Here is a 7,368-nt window from a genome sequence, read left to right on the forward strand (position 1 = left end):
CTTTACTGGAACATTTAACTCATGAAATGGTAAGACATAGCTATAGCTGAGCGAAGTAAGGATGTTACATCACATCATGTTATCTCAGTCGTCACAGGAGAAGATGACTGTCAAAGACAAAACAATGACGAAACACCATCTGAAGTGGTAACAAATATACAGGCTCAACAGTATTTTACATTGGAGAATGCAAAATACATACCTGTAGTCAATGTACAGAAAAGCAATTTACAGATCATTTGACGTAGTGGTTGCTTTAAAGAATTTTGGAGGAAACCAACCCTTTTACACAGTTAGGTAAGATGAGAAAATGCAAAATGTATAATCTCAAACGAAGAAGACTAAAAACATTTTCTCATCCAATATTTGTCACATATCTGATAACAGGATAATTAGAAACAAAGTGCATGAATATGGCCATTTAAAAGGACTATTTAGAAGGGCTACTCGTAATAATTTAGTCTTAAATATAAAATATTCATCCTATCATGATCGATCTTTCGGGAAATGATATATATAGAATTTACACACAAGTTACAAAGGTATGTAGTCGAGGATTTAATGGTAGCTTTGTTGTAAATGACATATATAGAATTTACACACAAGTTACAAATGTATGTAGTCGAGGATTTAATTGTAGCTTTGTTGTAAATGACATATATAGAATTTACACACAAGTTACAAATGTATGTAGTCGAGGATTTAATTGTAGCTTTGTTGTAATTGATATATATAGAATTTACGCACAAGTTACAAAGGTATGTAGTCGAGGATTTAATGGTAGCTTTGTTGTAAATGATATATATAGAATTTACACACAAGTTACAAATGTATGTAGTCGAGGATTCAATTGTAGCTTTGTTGTAATTGAGAACAGAGTTATACATATGTGCGTATCATGACCATATTATGCTATAAACTAATGTATGGCATTGTAAAATGTATTAACGTCTTCGTTAGTTGCTAAGATTCAAAGAAGCGTTTAAGATACCAAGAAACATGGAAACCAATAATATACGTTTAGGCTAAATGTACAAAAATTGGCAAACAGTCAGAAACAAAAAGAAAGTTGCTTTATTGACAGTATTTCTAGTTATTTATGTTCATTTACTATTTTTAGAATGCTGACATATTCGTGCATTTAACAGAGGATTAGAACTAAATATTACCATGTCGTCAGCATGGACTATATAAACGGTTTTCTGTTTCAATCCTGGATGAGTGTGTGAGTGTAATTTGGATTTTTAACGTAGCTTTTAACACTGTCTTGGATGAGAACATATATCCAGATGAAGTGAATCACAGGAAAACAGCAAGTCTAAGGTAGAGAAACTATTATCTCTGTCATTGTTTGTAGATGTCTGCACGTAAATGAAGTTGAACTGAGAAATTTACTGATTTCTTTTAGCTCATTAGGACGTCAGAGCCGTTTACTCAGGCGACCATAAGACTTGCAAATTTTTGAACTTTCGTACCATGCTACTTGAAGTAGGTTTCATGGTAACATGCATATCTTCTACTGCGCAACGTATTGTATGAGTAAAAGAAAAAGAACTGAGTGACATGTATTTGTATTTTGGATAAAATGTATGAACGAATATTTTGGTTGCATCTATTCCTAATGCCAAATTTATCTCCTTTTTACCTATTTGAGACAAGTATTCGTAGCAATTTGGAGACCCTTCTTCCTACAGGTATTTAGATACTAAAAATGTTATAGTGTTCTTTGAAATGTTTATTTATTTATTAAAGATAGTGTCAATATAATACTATTTTAGGTTTATACTTTTCCTTTCTCCGACAATAGTCAACTGACCTTTGAATAAATACACAATGTTGATGAGATGTATTATTTCTATTTCTGTCATCAATGGATACTCGATTTTCAGGCCACGTTCGAACGCAAAACTGCGGCTGTTAATGTTTCTTTGTATTTCATATGGCTCAGATACCTTCATTGTTTAGTTACGACCTTGACATTTTAATTATTTTTATATTTTCAAGAATGTCATTAATCACATTATTGCGTATCGTTTTCGATATTTTTTTTCTGTTGGTGGGGGGGGGGGGGGAGGTTTCATGTATTCTTCTTGAAGGATCCACAACTGGTTTTCCACCATCACAATTAGTTGAATTTCTGTATTTGTAATATAATTACCCTCACAGCCTACATTCTCCTTTAACTTATCAGGTCGATTTACAGCCACTTCCTCTTGTTAAGGAATATTTTATTTTAAACAATTCGTTAATTTATTACATAATCTCAGATCAAACAAAACAATTCGTCAATTTATTACATAATCTCAGATCAAACAAAACGCTTTGCAACATGATCATATACTTTGTTCCTTTTTCTGTTGTGTTTTGCATTAATTTGCAAAGCCATCATCAACTGAAGAGTTAAAGAGTCCAGGACCGATTTAATTATATTTTCTGAGGGATCGCAATTTCATTTTGAAAGTTTAAAGATAAGCTAAAGCCAAAACTGAAAGAACCCATTACACAGCAACCAACCATTTTTGCTATAAATTTGCAAAGAATGGATATTTTTCCAAAGAACTCTTTCGACCTAACGCTTTAATAAAATGTTTATAAAATTAAATCTTCTCAAAGATTCTACATGGTAATTATCAATTCGGATAAAATTCTACAAATCAATTTTACATATGTTTGCGTTATCTGAAAGTGGAGTTGCTATACAATTTTTATTTTTAAAAATTCAATGTATGAAAAATAGAAATTAATTTAACTGCTATAACTTTTCGATATTCGCTTTAAAATATGCCATTTTTCTAATGTATTATCGGCAATCTATTGTGTATATCTATTTTTTTTTCCTCTGCACGCTTCTATGATGTTATACATGACATTGTTCAGTTAATAGTATTATTAATACTAATTTATTTCCATATAATTTAGAAATTTGGTAGAGAAATCTAAAGCGACTGAGTATGCAACGAAGAATTCATATCCGGTAGGCTAACAAAAGTATTTAATTTTTCCCCTTTTCCTCTTCATATATATCAGTTATCAATATATGTTAATTTTTGTTTATGTAAGAGAGCATAATGATAACTCTAGTAGTTCATCAGTTAAACTTTCGGGATATGATTTTGCAGATGTCAGAGGAAATTCTAGTGGCATTCGATTTCGACCACACAATTGTTGATGAGAACAGTGATTATTCCGTGATAAAACTAGCTCCTTGTGATACGATTCCCGACCAAATAAGGAACAAATACAGTCCTAGAGCCTTCATCGAATACATGGGTGACATATTCAAACTTCTTCATGAAAGCGGTATAACTAAAGAAGATATTTTGAAATGCATCCGAGCACTTCCCTTCACTATAGGATTCATAGAACTATTCCAGTATTTAAAGGATAAACGTTTTGAGGTGATAATACTTTCAGATTCTAATTCAGAATTCATTAAACATTTCATTGAGAACGCTAAGATTTCAAGTATTGTGCACTCGGTTTACTCAAATCCAGCATTCTTTGACAGTTTTGGTTGCCTCAAAATTCAGCGATACCACGAGCAAACTTGGTGTGAGATCAGCACAGAAAATTTGTGTAAAGGTCACATTCTGCAAGAACATATAAAGACGAGAGCGCAAGACGGAGTGGACTTCAAACACGTTGTATATGTGGGTGACGGCCTCAATGATCTTTGTCCAGCTTTGATTTTGCAACAAATGGACTTTATCTGCCCGCGGAAAGATTTTAAACTTTGGAAAAAGATGCAAGGCCTTGGACTTCTAACAGGAAACAAAAGTGAACTGGACATGAAGGCAACAATTGTCACATGGGAATCCGGTATAGATTTAATAGACTTACTAAGGAGTCTTAAAACCTCAATGCCGCCGTCACGTGCAAAACAAACTGTTTAAGACTTCCAATCAGAGACACAAAACACCTTTACGAGGTACCTTGAATTAGCAAATGTATAATCTAGTGATTTGAAATATTTGTGCAAACTTGTGCGTCTTCGCTTACATTGCTAAAATGCATATTCCTTAGAACTGATAATACAGTTCTCTCCTTGATATATCGCCACTTTCTATTGATTTACTGCATCAAACTGTACTTCTTTTCGCTTTAAGATCGTCAGAACAAACGTCCTCGAGTCCTCGATATCCACCAAATACAAGAATGTGTGTGTGTGTGTGTGTGTGTGTGTGTTGGTCTTTGTTTGTCCCTATAAACTCCCTTTGTCATTATCGAATTCATTTCACCAACCTACCTACAGCATCGCATATTCAGGTCAGCCACTTGCAACACTGTTGCCATTCCCCCACCCCCCAGTGTCCAGTTTTGTGACGTCACTGAAGCTAGAAATTTAGAGGCTATATATATAGGCTTGGCTTTTCCATTGGAATTTCCACAGGTTGTAGCTATAAATAGATACTTCCGTTTTTAAACAGGATCGTCACTCAAGTTGAAGCTATAAATATATACTAGGTTTATCCGTTTTAGTTTAAGTAAATGTAACCTAATGTTCAGAGCATGTTTAGTCTCCGTTAAATTCTGGGAAAATTTCGTATTCATTAGTACACATACATGCCGCAGTAAACGTTGCAATACGTGCCCTGTTTCTGGAAGAATCAAGACCTTTTTCTAGCCATGCAACTCATCAGACCTACACAATCAAACAAAATTTGTCTTGCAATTCGAGAAACGTTATTTACCTGATCTCATGCAAAAAGCGTGGAAAACAACACTTTGGACAGACAACTCTAAGACTGAGAGACCGCTTCACTAGACATAGATCTGACGTTATTCACAAAGAAAATAAATCGGTGGCATATCATTTTAACAGTAATGACCATTCCTTGAAAGACTGCGCCATCATTCCAACCGAATCGGTTGGAAAAAAGGACTACCTAACGAAAAGAGAAAATTATTGGATTAAAAAATTGAAAACTCTACACCCCTGGGGTCTTAATCCGCAAGAGGAAACTGACTGAGGAAGTCATACCAATTGTGATAACGTTTAACTCAAAAGCAGCCCAGGTGGCTAAATGGATTAGAAACGGGTACGCTTCAATTCATGACAAGTATCCTCAAGTCTTTTGGTATGAACTTGTGACATGATATCGGAAAAATAAAAACCAATGTAATATTCTTATTAGGAGGAATAAAACAAGGAGAGCAAGTAATTCTCCCTAGGCCAATGCTCGTAGGAACCTTAGTAATTCCTACCTTATATTCCGTTCTGCCTAACCCTAACCCTAACCTAACCCTTTTTATTCATTCTAAACAACTAATATATAGCCAAATTGTGCTCTCTGTGTATGTGCTTAATATGAGGATCATTATAATAGATGAAGTAAATATGATTATTTAGGTGAAAGTTTTGGAGTTTCCTAACTGCGTTATACACAATCCATGTTTTGTTTTGTAAACATCATGATCATTCTAGAAGTTTATTTTCCATTAGGTTATGGGTTTTTGTTTATAAAGAAAATGATAATTATGACCTGAGGTGAAGTAGAGAACTATATAATATTGTGATTGTGAGGCCTTGGTCATTCGTGCTTTAACATCTGGCATTTTCAAATTGTGTTATGTTTTGACCAGTTGGAATGAATTTTAGTTTCTTCAATTTATTGAATTTAAGTGTTTATTTTCTCTGGAAATACACAAATGCGTTGATAAAATTCTTAGATAAAGACAGTCAATGGAATTTACAGTACATTCAAACCTGGAATTATATTTCTGCTATTCAACAAAAGACTGTTGACACATGAGTTTTTGGATTTCTTCGGCACTTGCACTGAGTTTTATTCAGGACTTTAAATTACTAGGACTTGTGTCTGTCATTCTTGGGATTATTTTGGGATATAATTCGCAATACCGTAACTTCTTTTTCCTCATTTTCACTTTGTATTCTTGAGAAACAAATTATTTGTTAAATTTTACAAAGCTTGTTGTCTTTCACTTGTTTCTGTTACTTATTTTAAGAGCACAGACCCATAATAAAGGGATTCATAAATGCGAAACATTATTAGATCTTGAAGTCTGTTCTTGCAGTCAAAATAGGTGAGTTTTAAGAGCGCTTTTGAATGAGATCACTGTGTCGTTGTGTCTAAGTTCAGTAGGCAATTCGTTCCACGTTGCTGGGCCCTAGTATGCAAAAGAACGTTGTCCACATGACTTCATTTTCATAGTGAGAATAATGAGAATATGAGTGTCAGAAGAGGAGCGTAAGTATCTTTCTAGTGTGTAAACACCGGTGAGGTCGAATGGGTATGTTGGACTGGAGCTCGTCAGGGAAACATAACACAGAAAACAAATGTTGTGTTTGATTCTGGATCGAATGGATAGCCAGTGAAGAGTACAGAACCCGGGGAGGTGTGCTTTGATCGTGGTACTCAAAGGATGATCCGAGCAGCTGTGTTTTGAACTTTTTGAAGTTTCTGGAGCAGATATTGAGACGAACCAGACAGAATTGAGTTGCAATAGTCCAGTCTTGAAAGTACTAAGAAACACAAAAGTATTTTAGTAGTATCGACTGAAAGATAATTGCGAATGGAGCTGATGCATCTCAGCTCAAGATATGCAGCCTTGCATATGTTCATGACATGTTGGTGCAATGAGAGAGTACTGTCGAGATAAACACCTAGGTTTCGTACTGACTGTGTGAATTTAATGTTGGTGTTGCTGATATTTATTGTTTGAGGTAAAGGATGTGAATGAGAAAGTCTTTGTGTTATAATCAGAATGGCTTCCACTTTATCATCATTCATCTGCAGCTTGTTACATGTCATCCATGATTTTACATCGGAAATGCACCTCTCTGAGCCTTGAATGGTAGTATTAACTTCAGTTGGGTGGCTAAATTTTGTATAGTTTGGTGTCATCAGCGTACAATTGGTGAGACACTGGATGATGATATATGACACTTGAGAGCGGCTGAGTGTATAGAATGAAGAGAACATGTTAAGGTTTATCAAATTATGCATTATTGATTCAACTCGAGTCTAAGCCAGAATCAAATGAAATACCTCAAGTCATGGCTGATGATTTAAACTTACATCTAAAAACTCGCTGAATTGCTTCCAGCCTTTGCTCGCCAAAGGTCTCACTAACTAAAAATCATTTAACTCGCTTCAAATATTTAATATTCAATCATTTGAGATCCTCCATTTCTGTATTGCCCTGACCTCTGTAGCATCAGACAATCTCAACTCGCAGCCTAATGCAATGCATAATGAATTTTAAACATAATGAAACTTTATTTGTAATTTATTATTATTTGATATTGAGCTTTTTTAAGATTGTAATGTGTTTTCTTGTGGAGGGGGTAATGCTATCACTCAGCACAAGATGGGTTATACAAGGTGGCCAGTATAAGTGATAGAG

General features: G+C 34.5%; 1 long non-coding RNA gene across 1 annotated transcript; it reads left to right on the forward strand.

Annotated features, from left to right (window-relative positions):
• Nucleotides 1-1,188: 1,188 nt before the first annotated feature.
• LOC149780994 (uncharacterized) lies at nucleotides 1,189-6,005 on the forward strand. The gene is made up of 2 exons (XR_016415189.1): nucleotides 1,189-1,323; nucleotides 3,120-6,005. It is a non-coding gene; the product is annotated as an uncharacterized LOC149780994 (long non-coding RNA).
• Nucleotides 6,006-7,368: the final 1,363 nt, after the last annotated feature.

This window comes from Sinohyriopsis cumingii, chromosome 16 (genome assembly GCF_028554795.1).
Source record: "Sinohyriopsis cumingii isolate HCF-2022 chromosome 16, ASM2855479v2, whole genome shotgun sequence".
Lineage (NCBI taxonomy): Eukaryota > Metazoa > Mollusca > Bivalvia > Unionida > Unionidae > Sinohyriopsis > Sinohyriopsis cumingii.